Here is a 19,501-nt window from a genome sequence, read left to right as displayed (position 1 = left end):
ACTCCATCTGCATTCAGTTCTCTTTCTGCAATCAGTCCCCCTTTTCTTCATTTCTCCCTCTGTCTTCATTACTCCATCTGCATTCAGTTCTCTTTCTGTGATCAGTCCACCCTTTCTTCATTTCTCCCTCGGTCTTCATTACTCCATCTGCATTCAGTTCTCTTTCTGTGATCAGTTCACCCTGTCGTCACTTTTCCCTCTGTCTTCATTACTCCATCTGCATTCAGTTCTCTTTCTGCAATCAGTCCACCCTTTCTTCATTTCACCCTCTGTCTTCATTACTCCATCCACATTCAGTTCTCTTTCTGTGATCAGTCCATCCTGTCTTCATTTCTGCCTCTGTCTTCATTACTACATCTGTCGTCAGTTCTATTTCTGTCATCAGTTCACCCTGTCTTCAGTTCTCCCTCTGTCTTCATTACTCCATCTGCATTCAGTTCTCTTTCTGTGATGAGTCCGCCCTTTCTTCAATTCTCCCGCTGTCTTCATTACTGCATCTGTCTTCAGTTCTATTTTTGTGATCAGTTCACGCTGTCTTCAGTTCTCCCTCTGACTTCAGTTCTCTCTGTCGACAGTCTCCCTCTGACATTAAACCTCTCTTTGTCTTCAGTCCACCCTTTATTCTGTTCTCCCTATGACTTCTGCTCTCTCTCTGTCAACAGCCTCTCTCTGACTTTCGATCTCTCTGTGTCCTCAGTCCACCCTTTCTTCATTTCTCCCTCTGTCCTCATTACTCCATCTGCATTCAGTTCTCTTCCTGAGATCAGACCACCCTTTCTTCATTTCTCCCTCGGTCTTCATTACTCCATCTGCATTCAGTTCTCTTCCTGAGATCAGACCACCCTTTCTTCATTTCTCCCTCGGTCTTCATTACTCCATCTGCATTCAGTTCTCTTTCAGTGATCAGTCCACCCTGTCTTCATTTCTCCCTCGGTCTTCATTACTCCATCTGCATTCAGTTCTCTTTCTGTGATCAGTTCATCCTGTCTTCAGTGCTCACTCTCTCTTCATTGCTCCATCTGCATTCAGTTCTCTTTCTGTGATCAGTTCACCCTGTCGTCACTTTTTCCTCTGTCTTCATTACTCCATCTGCATTCAGTTCTCTTTCTGCAATCAGTCCCCCTTTTCTTCATTTCTCCCTCTGTCTTCATTACTCCATCTGCATTCAGTTCTCTTTCTGTGATCAGTCCACCCTTTCTTCATTTCTCCCTCGGTCTTCATTACTCCATCTGCATTCAGTTCTCTTTCTGTGATCAGTTCACCCTGTCGTCACTTTTCCCTCTGTCTTCATTACTCCATCTGCATTCAGTTCTCTTTCTGCAATCAGTCCACCCTTTCTTCATTTCACCCTCTGTCTTCATTACTCCATCCACATTCAGTTCTCTTTCTGTGATCAGTCCATCCTGTCTTCATTTCTGCCTCTGTCTTCATTACTACATCTGTCGTCAGTTCTATTTCTGTCATCAGTTCACCCTGTCTTCAGTTCTCCCTCTGACTTCAGTTTTCTCTCTGTCGACAGTCACCATCTGACATTAGATTTCTCTGTGTCTTCAGTTCACCCTTTCTTCATTTCTCCATCTGCCTTCATTACTCCATCTGCATTCAGTTCTCTGTCTGTGATCAGTTAACCGTTTCTTCATTTCTCCATCTGTCTTCATTGTTTCATCTGCTATCAGTTCTCTTTCTGTGATCAGTTCATCCTGACTTCAGTCCTCTCTCTGTCTTCATTACTCCATCTGCATTCAGTTCTCTTTCTGCGATCAGTCCACCATTTCCCCCTCTCTCTTCATTACTCCATCTGCATACAGTTCTCTTTCTGTGATCAGTTCACCCTGTCTTCAGTCCTCCCTCTGACTTCAGTTCTCTCTGTCGACAGTCTCCCTCTGACTTTATTAGATTAGAGATACTGCACTGAAACAGGCCCTTCGGCCCACCGAGTCTGTGCCGAACATCAACCACCCATTTATACGAATCCTACATTCCTACCAAACATCCCCACCTGTCTCTATATTTCCCTACCACCTACCTATACTAGTGTCAATTTATAATGGCCAATTTACCTATCAACCTGCAAGTCTTTAGGCTTGTGGGAGGAAACCGGAGCACCCGGAGAAAACCCATGCAGACACAGGGAGAACTTGCAAACTCCACACAGGCAGTACCCGGAATCGAACCCGGGTCCCTGGAGCTGTGAGGCTGTGGTGCGAACCACTGCGCCACTGTGCCACCCATATATATCTCTGATTCTTCAGTCCGCCCTTTCTTCAGATCTCCCTCTGACTTCAGCTCTCTCTCTGTCAACAGTCTCCCTCTGACTTTAGATCTCTCTGTGTCTTCAGTACACCCTTTCATCATTTCTCCCTCTGTCTTAATTACTCCATCAGTATACGGTTCACTTTCTGTGATCAGTCCACCCGGTCTTCATTTCTCCCTCTGACTTCAGTTTTCTCTCTGTCGACAGTCACCCTCTGACTTTAGATCTCTTTTTGTCTTCAGTCCACCCTTTCATCATTTCTCCCTCTGTCTTAATTATTCCATCTGCATTCAGTTCTCTTTCTGTGATCATTTCACCCTGCCTTCAGTTCTCCCTCTGACTTCAGCTCTCTCCCTGTCGACAGTCTCCCTCTGACTTTAGATCTCTCTGTGTCTTCAGTCCACCCTTTCTTCATTTCTCCCTCTGTCTTCATTACTCCATGTGCATTCAGTTCTCTTTCTGGGATCAGTCCACCGTTTCTTCATTTCTCCCTCTGTCTTCATTACTCCATCTTCATTCAGTTCTCTTTCTGTGATCTGTCCAACATTTCTTCATTTCGCCCGCTGTCTTCATTACTCCATCGGCATTCAGTTCTCTTTCTGTGATCAGGTCACCCTTTCTTCATTTCTCCCTCTGTCTTCATTAGTCCATCTGCATTCAGTTCTCTTTCTGTGATCAGTCCACCCTTTCTTCAATTCTCCCGCTGTCTTCATTACTCCCTCTGTCTTCAGTTCTATTTTTGTGATCAGTTCACCCTGTCATCAATTCTCCCTCTGACTTCAGTTCTCTCTGTCGACAGTCTCCCTCTGACTTTAAAACTCTCTTTGTCTTCATTCCACCCTTTATTCTGTTCTCCCTATGACTGCAGCTCTCTGTCAACAGCCTCCCTCTGACGTTAGATCTCTCTGTGTCTTCAGTCCTCTCTTTCTTCATTTCTCCCACTGTCTTCATTACTCCATCTGTCGTCTGTTCTCTTTCGGTCACAAGTTCACCCTGTCTTCAGTTCTCCCTCTGACCTCAGTTCTCTCTCTGTCGACAGAATCCCTCGAACTTTAGATCTCTCTGTGTCTTCAGTCCACCCTTTTTTCATTTCTCCCTCTGTCCTCATTACTCCATCTGCATTCAGTACTCTTTCTGTGATCAGTCTACCCTTTCTTCATTTCTCCCTCGGTCTTCATTACTCCATCTGCATTCAGTTCTCTTTCTGTGATCAGTCCACCCTTTCTTCAGTTCTCCCTCTGTTTTCATTACTCCATCTGCATTCAGTTCTCTTTCTGTGATCAGTTCAACCTGCCTTCAGTTCTCCCTCTGACTTCAGTTCTCTCCCTGTCGACAGTCTCCCTCTGACTTTAGATTTCTCTCTGTCTTCAGTACACCCGTTCTTCATTTCTTCCTCTGTCTTCATTACTCCATCTGCATTCAGTTCTCTTTCTGTGATCAGTCCACCCTTTCTTCATTTCTCCCTCGGTCTTCATTACTCCATCTGCATTCAGTTCTCTTTCTGTGATCTGTTCATCCTGTCTTCAGTCCTCTCTCTGTCATCATTACTCCATCTGCATTCAGTTCTCTTTCTGTGATCACTCCAGCCTTTCTTCAGTTCTCCCTCTGTTTTCATTACTCCATCTGCATTCAGTTCTCTTTCTGTGATCAGTTCACCCTGCCTTCAGTTCTCCCTCTGACTTCAGCTCTCTCTCTGTCGACAGTCTCCCTCTGACTTTCGATCTCTCTGTGTTTTCAGTCCAACCTTTCTTCATTACTCCCACTGTCTTCATTACTCCATCTGCATTCAGTTCTCTTTCTGGGATCAATCCACCGTTTCTTCATTTCTCCCTCTGTCTTCATTAGTCCATCTACATTCAGTTCACTTTCTGTAATCAGTCCACCCTGATTCATTTCTGCCTCAGTCTTCTTTACTCCATCTGTCGTCAGTTCTATTTCTGTCATCAGTTCACCCTGTCTTCAGTTCTCCCTCTGACTTCAGTTTTCTCTCTGTCGACAGTCACCATCTGACTTTAGATCTCTTTTGTCTTCAGTCCACCCTTTCTTCATTTCTCACTCTGTCTTCATTACTCCATCTGCATTCAGTTCTCTTTCGGTGATCAGTTCTCCCTGTCGTCACTTTTCCCTCTGTCTTCATTACTCCATCTGCATTCAGTTCACTTTCTGTGATCAGTCCACCCTGTCTTCATTTCTGCCTCTGTCTTCATTACTACATCTGTCGTCAGTTCTATTTCTGTCATCAGTTCACCCTGTCTTCAGTTCTCCCTATGACTTCAGTTTTCTCTCTGTCGACAGTCACCAATTGACATTAGATTTCTCTGTGTCTTTAGTTCTCCCTTTCTTCATTTCTCCCTCTGTCTTCATTAGTCCATCTACATTCAGTTCACTTTCTGTAATCAGTCCACCTTGACTTCATTTCTGCCTCAGTCTTCTTTACTCCATCTGTCGTCAGTTCTATTTCTGTCATCAGTTCACCCTGTCTTCAGTTCTCCCTCTGACTTCAGTTTTCTCTCTGTCGACAGTCACCATCTGCATTCAGTTCTGTTTCTGTGATCAGTCCACCGTTTCTTCATTTCTCCATCTGTCTTCATTGTTTCTTTTGCATTCAGTTCTCTTTCTGTGATCAGTTCATCCTGAATTCAGTCCTCTCTCTGTCTTCATTACTCCATCTGCATTCAGTTCTCTTTCTGCGATCAGTCCACCATTTCTTCATTTCTCCCTCTGTCTTCATTACTCCATCTGCATTCAGTTCTCTTCCTGTGATCAGTCCACCCTGTCTTCATTTCTCACTCTGTCTTCATTACTCCATCTGCATTCAGTTCTCTTTCTGGGATCAGTTCACCCTGTCGTCACTTTTCCCTCTGTCTTCTTTACTCCATCTGCATTCAGTTCTCTTTCTGTAATCAGTCCACCCTTGCTTCATTTCACCCTCTGTCTTCATTACTCCATCCACATTCAGTTCACTTTCTGTGATCAGTCCACCCTGTCTTCATTTCTGCCTCTGCCTTCATTACTACATCTGTCGTCAGTTTTATTTCTGTCATCAGTTCACCCTGTCTTCAGTTCTCCCTCTGACTTCAGTTTTCTCTCCGTCGACAGTCACCATCTGACGTTAGATTTCTCTGTGTCTTCAGTTCTCCCTTTCTTCATTTCTCCCTCTGTCTTCATTACTCCATCAGCATTCAGTTCTCTTTCTGTGATCATTCCCCGTTTCTTCATTTCTCCATCTGTCTTCATTGCTTCATCTGCATTCAGTTCTCTTTCTGTGATCAGTTCATCCTGTCTTCAGTCCTCTCTCTGCCTTCATTACTCCATCTGCATTCAGTTCTCTTTCTGTGATCAGTCCACCGTTTCTTCAGTTCTCCCTCCGTTTTCATTACTCCATCTGCATTCAATTCTCTTTCTGTGATCAGTTCACCCTGCCTTCAGTTCTCCCTCTGACTTCAGCTCTATCTCTGTCGACAGTCTCCCTCTGACATTAGATCTCTCTGTGTCTTCAGTCCACCCTTTCTTCATTTCTCCCTCTGTCTTCATTACTCCATCTGAATTCAGTTCTCTTTCTGTGATCAGTCCACCGTTTCTTCATTTCTCCCTCTGTCTTCATTACTCCATCTGCATTCAGTTCTCTTTCTGTGATCAGTCCACCCTTTCTTCATTTCTCCCTCTGTCTTCATTACTCCATCTGCATTCAGATCTCTTTCTGCGATCAGTCCACCGTTTCTTCATTTCTCCCTCTGTCCTCATTACTCCATCTGCATTCAGATCTCTTTCTGTGATCAGTTCACCCTGCCTTCAGTTCTCCCTCTGACTTCAGTTTTCTCTCTGTCGACAGTCACCCTCTGACTTTAGATCTCTTTTTGTCTTCAGTCCACCCTTTCATCATTTCTCCCTCTGTCTTAATTATTCCATCTGCATTCAGTTCTCTTTCTGTGTTCATTTCACCCTGCCTTCAGTTCTCCCTCTGACTTCAGCTCTCTCCCTGTCGACAGTCTCCCTCTGACTTTAGATCTCTCTGTGTCTTCAGTCCACCCTTTCTTCATTTCTCCCTCTGTCTTCATTACTCCATCTGAATTCAGTTCTCTTTCTGTGATCAGTCCATCGTTTCTTCATTTCTCCCTCTGTCTTCATTACTCCATCTGCATTCAGTTCTCTTTCTGTGATCAGTCCACCCTTTCTTCATTTCTCCCTCTGTCTTCATTACTCCATCTGCATTCAGATCTCTTTCTGGGATCAGTCCACCGTTTCTTCATTTCTCCCTCTGTCCTCATTACTCCATCTGCATTCAGATCTCTTTCTGTGATCAGTTCACCCTGCCTTCAGTTCTCCCTCTGACTTCAGTTTTCTCTCTGTCGACAGTCACCCTCTGACTTTAGATCTCTTTTTGTCTTCAGTCCACCCTTTCATCATTTCTCCCTCTGTCTTAATTATTCCATCTGCATTCAGTTCTCTTTCTGTGATCATTTCACCCTGCCTTCAGTTCTCCCTCTGACTTCAGCTCTCTCCCTGTCGACAGTCTCCCTCTGACTTTAGATCTCTCTGTGTCTTCAGTCCACCCTTTCTTCATTTCTCCCTCTGTCTTCATTACTCCATGTGCATTCAGTTCTCTTTCTGGGATCAGTCCACCGTTTCTTCATTTCTCCCTCTGTCTTCATTACTCCATCTTCATTCAGTTCTCTTTCTGTGATCTGTCCAACATTTCTTCATTTCGCCCGCTGTCTTCATTACTCCATCTGCATTCAGTTCTCTTTCTGTGATCAGGTCACCCTTTCTTCATTTCTCCCTCTGTCTTCATTAGTCCATCTGCATTCAGTTCTCTTTCTGTGATCAGTCCACCCTTTCTTCAATTCTCCCGCTGTCTTCATTACTCCATCTGTCTTCAGTTCTATCTTTGTGATCAGTTCACCCTGTCATCAATTCTCCCTCTGACTTCAGTTCTCTCTGTCGACAGTCTCCCTCTGACTTTAAAACTCTCTTTGTCTTCATTCCACCCTTTATTCTGTTCTCCCTATGACTGCAGCTCTCTGTCAACAGCCTCCCTCTGACGTTAGATCTCTCTGTGTCTTCAGTCCACTCATTCTTCATTTCTCCCTCTGTCCTCATTACTCCATCTGCATTCAGTTCACTTTCTGTGATCAGCCCACCCTGTCTTCATTTCTCCCACTGTCTTCATTACTCCATCTGTCATCTGTTCTCTTTCGGTCATCAGTTCACCCTGTCTTCAGTTCTCCCTCTGACCTCAGTTCTCTCTCTGTCGACAGAATCCCTCTAACTTTAGATCTCTCTGTGTCTTCAGTCCACCCTTTTTTCATTTCTCCCTCTGTCCTCATTACTCCATCTGCATTCAGTACTCTTTCTGTGATCAGTCTACCCTTTCTTCATTTCTCCCTCGGTCTTCATTACTCCATCTGCATTCAGTTCTCTTTCTGTGATCAGTCCACCCTTTCTTCAGTTCTCCCTCTGTTTTCATTACTCCATCTGCATTCAGTTCTCTTTCTGTGATCAGTTCAACCTGCCTTCAGTTCTCCCTCTGACTTCAGTTCTCTCCCTGTCGACAGTCTCCCTCTGACTTTAGATTTCTCTCTGTCTTCAGTACACCCGTTCTTCATTTCTTCCTCTGTCTTCATTACTCCATCTGCATTCAGTTCTCTTTCTGTGATCAGTCCACCCTTTCTTCATTTCTCCCTCGGTCTTCATTACTCCATCTGCATTCAGTTCTCTTTCTGTGATCAGTTCATCCTGTCTTCAGTCCTCTCTCTGTCTTCATTACTCCATCTGCATTCAGTTCTCTTTCTGGGATCAGTCCACCGTTTCTTCATTTCTCCCTCTGTCTTCATTAGTCCATCTACATTCAGTTCACATTCTGTAATCAGTCCACCCTGTCTTCATTTCTGCCTCAGTCTTCTTTACTCCATCTGTCGTCAGTTCTATTTCTGTCATCAGTTCTCCCTGTCTTCAGTTCTCCCTCTGACTTCAGTTTTCTCTCTGTCGACAGTCACCATCTGACTTTAGATCTCTTTTGTCTTCAGTCCACCCTTTCTTCATTTCTCACTCTGTCTTCATTACTCCATCTGCATTCAGTTCTCTTTCTGTAATCAGTCCACCCTTTCTTCATTTCACCCTCTGTCTTCATTACTCCATCCACATTCAGTTCAATTTCTGTGATCAGTCCACCCTGTCTTCATTTCTGCCTCTGTCTTCATTACTACATCTTTCGTCAGTTCTATGTCTGTCATCAGTTCACCCTGTCTTCAGTTCTCCCTCTGACTTCAGTTTTATCTCTGTCGACAGTCACCAATTGACATTAGATTTCTCTGTGTCTTTAGTTCTCCCTTTCTTCATTTCTCCCTCTGTCTTCATTACTCTATCTGCATTCAGTTCACTTTCTGTGATCAGTCCATCGTTACTTCATTTCTCCATCTGTCTTCATTGTTTCTTTTGCATTCAGTTCTCTTTCTGTGATCAGTTCATCCTGAATTCAGTCCTCTCTCTGTCTTCATTACTCCATCTGCATTCAGTTCTCTTTCTGCGATCAGTCCACCATTTCTTCATTTCTCCCTCTGTCTTCATTACTCCATCTGCATTCAGTTCTCTTTCTGTGATCAGGTCACCCTGTCTTCAGTTCCCTCTCTGTTTTCATTACTACATCTGCACTCAGTTCTCTTTCTGTGATCAGTTCACCCTGCCTTCAGTGGTCCCTCTGACTTCAGTTCTCTCTCTGTCGACAGTCTCCCTCTGACTTTAGATCTCTCTGTGTCTTCAGTACACCCTTTCTTCATTTCTCCCTCTGTCTTCATTACTCCATCTGCATTCAGTTCTCTTCCTGTGATCAGTCCACCCTTTCTTCATTTCTCATTCTGCCTTCATTACTCCATCTGCTTTCAGTTCTCTTTCTGTGATCAGTTCATCCTGTCTTCAGTCCTCTCTCTGACTTCATTACTCCATCTGCATTCAGTTCTCTTTCTGCGATCAGTCCACCATTTCTTCATTTCTCCCTCTGTCTTCATTACTCCATCTGTCTTCAGTTCTCTATTTGTGATCAGTTCACCCTGTCTTCAGTACTTCCTCTGAATTCTGTTCTCTCTCTGCCGGCAGTCTCCCTCTGATTTCAGAGATCTCTGTGCCTTCAGTCCACCCTTTCTTCATTTCGCCCGCTGTCTTCATTACTCCATCTGCATTCAGTTCCCTTTCTGTGATCAGTTCACCCTTTCTTCATTTCTCCCTCTGTCTTCATTACTCCATCTGCATTCAGTTCTCTTTCTGTGATCAGTCCACCCTTTCTTCAATTCTCCCGCTGTCTTCATTACTCCATGTGTCTTCAGTTCCATTTTTGTGATCAGTTCACCCTGTCTTCAGTTCTCCCTCTGACTTCAGTTCTCTCTGTCGACAGTCTCCCTCTGACTTTAGATCTCTCTGTGTCTTCAGTCCACCCTTTATTCTGTTCTCCCTATGAATTCAGCTCTCTCTCTGTCAACAGCCTCTCTCTGACTTTAGATCTCACTGTGTCTTCAGTCCACCCTTTCTTCATTTCTCCCTCTGTCCTCATTACTCCATCTGCAATCAGTTAAATTTCTGTGATCAGTCCACCCTGTCTTCATTTCTCCCACTGTCTTCATTACTCCATCTGTCGTCTGTTTTCTTTCGGTCATCAATTCACTCTGTCTTCAGTTCTCCCTCTGACCTCAGTTCACTCTCTGTCGACAGACTCTCTCTGACTTGAGATCTCTCTGTGTCTTCAGTCCACTCTTTCTTCATTTCTCCCTCTGTCCTCATTACTCCATCTTCATTCTGTTCTCTTTCTGTTATCAGTTCACGCTCCCTTCAGTTCTCCCTCTGACTTCAGTTCTCTCCATGTCGACAGTCTCCCTCTGACTTTAGATTTCTCTGTGTCTTCAGTACACCCTTTCTTCATTTCTCCCTCGGTCTTCACTACTCCATCTACATTCAGTTCTCTTTCTGTGATCAGTTCATCCTGTCTTCAGTCCTCTCTCTTTCTTCATTACTCCATCTGCATTCAGTTCTCTTTCTGTGATCAGTCCACACTGCCTTCAGTTCTCCCTCTGACTTCAGCTCTCTCTCTGTCGACAGTCTCCCTCTGACTTTAGATCTCTCTGTGTCTTCAGTCCACCCTTTCTTCATTTCTCCCTCTGTCTTCATTACTCCATCTGCATTCAGTACTCTTTCTGGGATCAGTCCACCGTTTCTTCATTTCTCCCTCTGTCTTCATTAGTCCATCTACATTCAGTTCACTTTCTGTAATCTGTCCACCCTGTCTTCAATTCTGCCTCTGTCTTCATTACTCCATCTGTCGTCAGTTCTATTTCTGTCATCAGTTCACCCTGTCTTCAGTTCTCCCTCTGACTTCAGTTTTACTCTCTGTCGACAGTCACCATCTGATTTAGATCTCTTTTTGTCTTCAGTCCACCCTTTCTTCATTTCTCTCTCTGTCTTCATTACTCCATCTGCATTCAGTTCTCTTTCTGTGATCAGTTCACCCTGTCGTCACTTTTCCCTCTGTCTTCATTACTCCATCTGCATTCAGTTCTCTTTCTGTAATCAGTCCACCCTTTCTTCATTTCACCCTCTGTCTTCATTACTACATCTGTCGTCAGTTCTATTTCTGTCATCAGTTCTCCCTGTCTTCAGTTCTCCCTCTGACTTCAATTGTCTCTCTGTCGACAGTCACCATCTGACATTAGATTTCTCTGTGTCTTCAGTTCTCCCTTTCTTCATTTCTCCCTCTGTCTTCATTACTCCATCTGCATTCAGTTCTCTTTCTGTGATCAGTTCACCCTGCCTTCAGTTGTCCCTCTGACTTCAGTTCTCTCTCTGTCGACAGTCTCCCTCTGACTTTAGATCTCTCTGTGTCTTCAGTACACCCTTTCTTCATTTCTCCCTCTGTCTTCATTACTCCATCTGCATTCAGTTCTCTTTCTGTGATCAGTCCACACTTTCTTCATTTCTCCCTATGTCTTCATTACTCCATCTGCATTCAGTTCTCTTTCTGGGATCAGTCCACGTTTCTTCATTTCTCCCTCTGTCTTCATTAGTCCATCTACATTCAGTTCACTTTCTGTAATCTGTCCACCCAGTCTTCAATTCTGCCTCTGTCTTCATTACTCCATCTGTCGTCAGTTCTATTTCTGTCATCAGTTCACCCTGTCTTCAGTCCTCCCTCTGACTTCAGTTCTCTCTGTCGACAGTCTCCCTCTGTCTTTAGATCTCTTTTTGTCTTCAGTCCACCCTTTCATCATTTCTCCCTCTGTCTTCATTACTCCATCTGCATTCGGTTCACTTTCTGTGATCAGCGCACAAGGTCTTAATTTCTCCTTCTGTCTTCATTACACCATCTGTCGTCAGTTCTATTTCTGTCATCAGTTCACTCTGTCTTCAGTTCTCCCTCTGACCTCAGTTCTCTCTCTGTCGACAGACTCTCTCTGACTTTAGATCTCTCTGTGTCTTCAGTCCACTCTTTCTTCATTTCACCCTCTGTCCTCATTACTCCATCTGCATTCTGTTCTCTTTCTGTGATCAGTTCAGGCTCCCTTCAGTTCTCCCTCTGACTTCAGTTCTCTCCATGTCGACAGTCTCCCTCTGACTTTAGATTTCTCTGTGTCTTCAGTACACCCTTTCTTCATTTCTCCCTCGGTCTTCACTACTCCATCTACATTCAGTTCTCTTTCTGTGATAAGTTCATCCTGTCTTCAGTCCTCTCTCTTTCTTCATTACTCCATCTGCATTCAGTTCTCTTTCTGTGATCAGTCCACCCTGCCTTCAGTTCTCCCTCTGACTTCAGCTCTCTGTCTGCCGACAGTCTCCCTCTGACTTTAGATCTCTCTGTGTCTTCAGTCCACCCTTTCTTCATTTCTCCCTCTGTCTTCATTACTCCATCTGCATTCAGTACTCTTTCTGGGATCAGTCTACCGTTTCTTCATTTCTCCCTCTGTCTTCATTAGTCCATCTACATTCAGTTCACTTTCTGTAATCTGTCCACCCTGTCTTCAATTCTGCCTCTGTCTTCATTACTCCATCTGTCGTCAGTTCTATTTCTGTCATCAGTTCACCCTGTCTTCAGTTCTCCCTCTGACTTCAGTTTTCTCTGTCGACAGTCACCATCTGACTTTAGATCTCTTTTTGTCTTCAGTCCACCCTTTCTTCATTTCTCTCTCTGTCTTCATTACTCCATCTGCATTCAGTTCTCTTTCTCTGATCAGTTCACCCTGTCGTCACTTTTCCCTCTGTCTTCATTACTCCATCTGCATTCAGTTCCCTTTCTGTAATCAGTCCACCCTTTCTTCATTTCACCCTCTGTCTTCATTACTCCATCCACATTCAGTTCACTTTCTGTGATCAGTCCACCCTGTCTTCATTTCAGCCTCTGTCTTCATTACTACATCTGTCGTCAGTTCTATTTCTGTCATCAGTTCTCCCTGTCTTCAGTTCTCCCTCTGACTTCAATTGTCTCTCTGTCGACAGTCACCATCTGACATTAGATTTCTCTGTCTCTTCAGTTCTCCCTTTCTTCATTTCTCCCTCTGTCTTCATTACTCCATCAGCATTCAGTTCTCTTTCTGTGATCAGTTCACCCTGCCTTCAGTTGTCCCTCTGACTTCAGTTCTCTCTCTGTCGACAGTCTCCCTCTGACTTGAGATCTCTCTGTGTCTTCAGTACACCCTTTCTTCATTTCTCCCTCTGTCTTCATTACTCCATCTGCATTCAGTTCTCTTTCTGTGATCAGTCCACACTTTCTTCATTTCTCCCTCTTTCTTCATTACTCCATCTGCATTCAGTTCTCTTTCTGGGATCAGTCCACCGTTTCTTCATTACTCCCTCTGTCTTCATTAGTCCATCTACATTCAGTTCACTTTCTGTAATCTGTCCACCCAGTCTTCAATTCTGCCTCTGTCTTCATTACTCCATCTGTCGTCAGTTCTATTTCTGTCATCAGTTCACCCTGTCTTCAGTCCTCCCTCTGACTTCAGTTCTCTCTGTCGACAGTCTCCCTCTGACTTTAGATCTCTCTGTGTCTTCAGTCCACCCTTTCATCATTTCTCCCTCTGTCTTCATTACTCCATCTGCATTCGGTTCACTTTCTGTGATCAGCGCACAAGGTCTTCATTTCTCCCTCTGTCTTCATTACTCCATCTGTCGTCAGTTCTATTTCTGTCATCAGTTCACCCTGTCTTCAGTTCTCCCTCTGACATCAGTTTTCGCTATGTCGACAGACTCCCTCTGACTTTAGATCTCTCTGTGTCTTCAGTTCACACTATCTTCATTTCTCCCTCTGTCCTCATTACTCCATCTGCATTCAGTTCTCTTTCTGTGATCAGTTCACCCTGCATTCAGTTCTCCCTCTGAGTTCAGTTTTCTCTCTGTCGACAGTCACCCTCTGACTTTAGATCTCTTTTTGTCTTCAGTCCACCCTTTCTTCATTTCTCCCTCTGTCTTCATTACTCCATCTGCATTCAGTTCTCTTTCTGTGATCAGTCCACCCTTTCTTCAGTTCTCCCTCTGTTTTCATTACTACATCTGCATTCAATTCTCTTTCTGTGATCAGTTCACCCTGCCTTCAGTTCTCCCTCTGACTTCAGCTCTCTCTCTGTCGCCAGTCTCCCTCTGACTTTAGATCTCTCTGTGTCTTCAGTCCAAACTTTCTTCATTTCTCCCTCTGTCTTCATTACTCCATCTGCATTCAGTTCTCTTTCTGGGATCAGTCCACCGTTTCTTCATTTCTCCCTCTGTCTTCATTACTCCATCTGCATTCAGTTCTCTTTCTGTTATCGGTCCACCCTTTCTTCATTTCTCCCTCTGTCTTCATTACTCCATCTGCATTCAGTTCTCTTTCTGGGATCAGTCCACCGTTTCTTCATTTCTCCCTCTCTCCTCATTACTCCATCTGCATTCAGATCTCTTTCTGTGATCAGTTCATCCTGTCTTCAGTCTTCTCTCTGTCTTCATTACTCCATCTGTCTTCAGTTCTCTTTTTGTGATCAGTTCACCCTGTCTTCAGTCCTCCCTCTGACTTCAGTTCTCTCTGTCGACGGTCTCCCTCTGACTTTATTAGATTAGAGATACTACACTGAAACAGGCCCTTCGGCCCACCGAGTCTGTGCCGAACATCAACCACCCATTTATACGAATCCTACATTCCTACCAAACATCCCCACCTGTCTCTGTATTACCACACCACCTACCTATACTAGTGACAATTTATAATGGCCAACTTACCTACTGCAAGTCTTTTGGCTTGTGGGAGGAAACCGGAGCAACAGGAGAAAATCCACGCAGACACAGGGAGAACTTGCAAACTCCACACAGGCAGTACCCGGAATCGAACCCGGGTCCCTGGAGCTGTGAGGCTGCGGTGCGAACCACTGCGCCACTGTGCCACCCATATATCTCTCTGAGTCTTCAGTCTGCCCTTTCTTCAGTTCTCCCTCTGACTTCAGCTCTCTCTCTGTCAACAGTCTCCCTCTGACTTTAGATCTCTCTGTGTCTTCAGTCCACCCTTTCTTCATTTCTCCCTCTGTCTTCATTACTCCATCTGCATTCGGTTCACTTTCTGTGATCAGTCCACCCGGTCTTCATTTCTCCCTCTGTCTTCATTACTCCATCTGTCGTCAGTTCTATTTCTGTCATCAGTTCACCCTGTCTTCAGCTCTCCTCTGACATCAGTCTTCTCTCGGTCGCCAGACTCCCTCTGACTTTAGATCTCCCTGTTTCTTCAGTCCACACTATCTTCATTTCTCCCTCTGTCTTCATTACTCCATCTGTCGTCTGTTCTCTTTCGGTCATCAGTTCACCCTGCCTTCAGTTCTCCCTCAGTCTTCAGTTTTCTCTCTGTCGACAGTCACCCTCTGACTTTAGATCTCTTTTTGTCTTCAGTCCACCCTTTCTTCATTTCGCCCTCTGTCTTCATTACTCCATCTGCATTCAGTTCTCTTTCTGTGATCAGTCCACCCTTTCTTCAGTTCACCCTCTGTTTTCATTACTCCATCTGCATTCAGTTCTCTTTCTGTGATCAGTTCACCCTGCCTTCAGTTCTCCCTCTGACTTCAGCTCTGTCTCTGTCGACAGTCTCCCTCTGACTTTAGATCTCTCTAAGTCTTCAGTCCACCCTTTCTCCATTTCTCCCTCTGTCTTCATTACTCCATCTGCATTCAGTTCTCTTTCTGGGATCAGTCCACCGTTTCTTCATTTCTCCCTCTGTCTTCTTTACTCCATCTTCATTCAGTTCCCTTTCTGTGATCAGTCCACCCTTTCTTCATTTCTCCCTCTGTCTTCATTACACCATCTGCATTCAGTTCTCTTTCTGCGATCAGTCCACCATTTCCCATTTCTCCCTCTTTCTTCATTACTCCATCTGTCTTCAGTTCTCTTTTTGTGATGAGTTCACCCTGTATTCAGTTCTCCCTCTGACTTCAGTTCTCTCTGTCGACCGTCTCCCTCTGACTTTATAACTCTCTGTGTCTTCAGTCCAACCTTTCTTCAGTTCTCCCTTTGACTTCATTACTCCATCTACATTCAGTTCACTTTCTGTGATCAGTCCACCCTGTCTTCATTTCTGCCTCTGTCTTCATTACTCCATCTGTCGTCAGTTCTATTTCTGTCATCAGTTCCCCGGTCTTCAGTTCTCACTCTGACTTCAGTTTTCCCTATGTCGACAGTCACAATCTGACTTTAGATCACTTTTTGTCTTCAGTGAACCCTTTCTTCATTTCTCACTCTCTCCTCATTACTCCATCTGCATTCAGTTCTCTTTCTGTGATCAGATCACCCTGCCTTCAGTTCTCCCTCTGACTTCAGTTTTCTCTCTGTCGACAGTCACCATCTGACTTTAGATCACTATTTGTCTTCAGTGAACCCTTTCTTCATTTCTCACTCTGTCCTCATTACTCCATGTGCATTCAGTTCTCTTTCTGTGATCAGTTCAACCTGCCTTCAGTTCTCCCTCTGACTTCAGTATTCCCTCTGTCGACAGTCACCCTCTGACTTTAGATGTCTTTTTGTCTTCAGTCCACCCTTTCTTCATTTCTCCCTCTGTCTTCATTACTCCATCTGCATTCAGTTCTCTTTCTGTGATAAGTCCACCCTTTCTTCTGTTCTCCCTCTGTTTTCATTACTCCATCTGCATTCAGTTCTCTTTCTGTGATCAGTTCACCCTGCCTTCAGTTCTCCCTCTGACTTCAGCTCTCTCTCTGTCGACGCTCTCCCTCTGAATTTAGATCTCTCTGTGTCTTCAGTCGACCGTTTCTTCATTTCTCCCTCTGTCTTCATTACTCCATCTGCATTCAGTTCTCTTTCTGGGATCAGTCCACCGTTTCTTCATTTCTCCCTCTGTGTTCATTACTCCATCTACATTCATTTCACTTTCTGTGATCAGTCCACCCTGTCTTCATTTCTGCCTCTGTCTTCATTACTCCATCTGTCGTCAGTTATATATCTGTCATCAGTTCACCCTGTCTTCAGTTCTCCCTCTGACTTCAGTTTTCTCTCTGTCGACAGTCACCATCTGACATTGGATTTCTCTGTGTCTTCAGTTCTCCCTTTCTTCATTTCTCCCTCTGTCTTCATTACTCCATCTGCATTCAGTTCTCTTTCTGTGATCAGTCCACCGTTACTTCAGGTCTCCATCTGTCTTCATTACTCCATCTGCATTCAGTTCTCTTTCTGTGATCAGTTCATCCTTTCTTCAATCCTCTCTCTGTCTTCATTACTCCATCTGCATTCAGTACTTTTCTGCGATCAGTCCACCATTTCTTCATTTCTCCCTCTGTCTTCATTACTCCATCTGCATTCAGTTCTCTTTCTGTGATCAGTTCACCTTGTCTTCAGTTCTCCCTCTGACCTCAGTTCTCTCTCTGTCGACAGACTCCCTCTGACTTTAGATCTCTCTGTCTCTTCAGTCCAACCTTTCTTCAGTTCTCCCTCTGACTTCAGCTCTCTCTCTGTCAGCATCTCCCTCTGACTTTAGATCACTCTGTGTCTTCAGTCCACCCTTTCTTCATTTCTCCCTCTGTCTTCTTTACTCCATCTTCATTCAGTTCCCTTTCTGTGATCAGTCCACCCTTTCTTCATTTCTCCCTCTGTCTTCATTACACCATCTGCATTCAGTTCTCTTTCTGCGATCAGTCCACCATTTCCCATTTCTCCCTCTTTCTTCATTACTCCATCTGTCTTCAGTTCTCTTTTTGTGATGAGTTCACCCTGTATTCAGTTCTCCCTCTAACTTCAGTTCTCTCTGTCGACCGTCTCCCTCTGACTTTATAACTCTCTGTGTCTTCAGTCCAACCTTTCTTCAGTTCTCCCTTTGACTTCAGCTCTCTCTCTGTCAACATTCTCCCTCTGACTTTAGATCAATCTGTGTCTTCAGTCCACCCTTTCTTCATTTCTCCCTCTGTCTTCATTACTCCATCTACATTCAGTTCACTTTCTGTGATCAGTCCACCCTGTCTTCATTTCTGCCTCTGTCTTCATTACTCCATCTGTCGTCAGTTCTATTTCTGTCATCAGTTCCCCGGTCTTCAGTTCTCACTCTGACTTCAGTTTTCCCTATGTCGACAGTCACAATCTGACTTTAGATCACTTTTTGTCTTCAGTGAACCCTTTCTTCATTTCACACTCTCTCCTCATTACTCCATCTGCATTCAGTTCTCTTTCTGTGATCAGATCACCCTGCCTTCAGTTCTCCCTCTGACTTCAGTTTTCTCTCTGTCGACAGTCACCATCTGACTTTAGATCACTATTTGTCTTCAGTGAACCCTTTCTTCATTTCTCACTCTGTCCTCATTACTCCATGTGCATTCAGTTCTCTTTCTGTGATCAGTTCAACCTGCCTTCAGTTCTCCCTCTGACTTCAGTATTCCCTCTGTCGACAGTCACCCTCTGACTTTAGATGTCTTTTTGTCTTCAGTCCACCCTTTCTTCATTTCTCCCTCTGTCTTCATTACTCCATCTGCATTCAGTTCTCTTTCTGTGATAAGTCCACCCTTTCTTCTTTTCTCCCTCTGTTTTCATTACTCCATCTGCATTCAGTTCTCTTTCTGTGATCAGTTCACCCTGCCTTCAGTTCTCCCTCTGACTTCAGCTCTCTCTCTGTCGACGCTCTCCCTCTGAATTTAGATCTCTCTGTGTCTTCAGTCCACCGTTTCTTCATTTCTCCCTCTGTCTTCATTACTCCATCTGCATTCAGTTCTCTTTCTGGGATCAGTCCACCGTTTCTTCATTTCTCCCTCTGTGTTCATTACTCCATCTACATTCATTTCACTTTCTGTGATCAGTCCACCCTGTCTTCATTTCTGCCTCTGTCTTCATTACTCCATCTGTCGTCAGTTATATTTCTGTCATCAGTTCACCCTGTCTTCAGTTCTCCCTCTGACTTCAGTTTTCTCTCTGTCGACAGTCACCATCTGACATTGGATTTCTCTGTGTCTTCAGTTCTCCCTTTCTTCATTTCTCCCTCTGTCTTCATTACTCCATCTGCATTCAGTTCTCTTTCTGTGATCAGTCCACCGTTACTTCAGGTCTCCATCTGTCTTCATTACTCCATCTGCATTCAGTACTCTTTCTGCGATCAGTCCACCATTTCTTCATTTCTCCCTCTGTCTTCATTACTCCATCTGCATTCAGTTCTCTTTCTGTGATCAGTTCACCTTGTCTTCAGTTCTCCCTCTGACCTCAGTTCTCTCTCTGTCAGCATCTCCCTCTGACTTTAGATCTCTCTGTGTCTTCAGTCCACCCTTTCTTCATTTCACCCTCTGTCTTCATTACTCCATCTACATTCAGTTCACTTTCTGTGATTAGTCCACACTGTCTTCATTTCTGCCTCTGTCTTCATTACTCCATCTGTCGACAGTTCTATTTCTGTCATCAGTTCACACTGTCTTCTGTTCTCCCTCTGACTTCAGTTTTCTCTCTGTCGACAGTCACCATCTGACTTTAGATCTCTTTTTGTCTTCAGTGAACCCTTTCTTCATTTCTCACTCTGTCCTCATTACCCCAACTGCATTCAGTTCTCTTTCTGTGATCAGTTCAAACTGCCTTCAGTTCTCCCTCTGACTTCAGTTTTCTCTCAGTCCACAGTCACCCTCTCACTTTAGATCACTTTTTTCTTCAGTCCACCCTTTCTTCATTTCTCCCTCTGTCTTCATTACTCCATCTGCATTCAGTTCTCTTTCTGTGATCAGTCCACCCTTTCTTCAGTTCTCCCTCTGTTTTCATTACTCCATCTGCATTCAGTTCTCTTTCTGT

Source organism: Heterodontus francisci, unplaced genomic scaffold (genome assembly GCF_036365525.1).
Source record: "Heterodontus francisci isolate sHetFra1 unplaced genomic scaffold, sHetFra1.hap1 HAP1_SCAFFOLD_499, whole genome shotgun sequence".
Taxonomy (NCBI): domain Eukaryota; kingdom Metazoa; phylum Chordata; class Chondrichthyes; order Heterodontiformes; family Heterodontidae; genus Heterodontus; species Heterodontus francisci.
Note: the sequence above shows the minus strand (reverse complement) of the source record.